The following is a 697-nucleotide window of genomic DNA, read 5'->3' as shown; positions in this document are numbered from 1 at the left end:
CACCACAACACACCACAGTCCACCACAGTTCACCAGAACACACCACAGTCCACCACAGTCCACCACAACACACCACAGTCCACCACAACACACCACAGTCCACCACAGTCCACCACAACACACCACAGTCCACCACAACACACCACACCACAGTGCACCACAGTCCACCACAACACACCACAGTCCACCACAGTTCACCAGAACACACCACAGTCCACCACAGTCCACCACAACACACCACAGTGCACCACAACACACCACAGTCCACCAGAACACACTATTTATTTATTTCCTCTTCCTGTTGTGTATTGTATGTTGTTCTTGTTTGTCCTTGTCTGAGTGTTTCTGTGATGTCCTGTTTGTGTTTTCTTGTTTGAATATTATGTTCCATGTTTGTGTACTGAGCGGGTAACTGTGCCCAATATTTCCACGTTATGCTCCTTTATACTTCTACTCCACTACATCTGAGAGGTACATGTACTTTTCACCACACTGAATTTATTTCAAAGCTTTACTTTGCAGATTCAGTTTAATAATTCAATCATTATTTTGATGATAATATATGTCTACTTTAACTTTCATTCGTGTGTTCTATTTTTAACAGAGTATTTGTTAATTATACTACTTATAATTATCTGTGAACTCCCTGGTGGGTTCCTGTGTGAACTTATTTGTGAGGTGTGATAACCGGAAGCGG

The sequence above is a fragment of the Micropterus salmoides genome, unplaced genomic scaffold, assembly GCF_014851395.1.
Source record: "Micropterus salmoides isolate LMB-PRFRI ecotype aquatic unplaced genomic scaffold, ASM1485139v1 Ms_hic_scaffold_16, whole genome shotgun sequence".
Lineage (NCBI taxonomy): Eukaryota > Metazoa > Chordata > Actinopteri > Centrarchiformes > Centrarchidae > Micropterus > Micropterus salmoides.
This window is presented reverse-complemented; position numbering follows the sequence as displayed.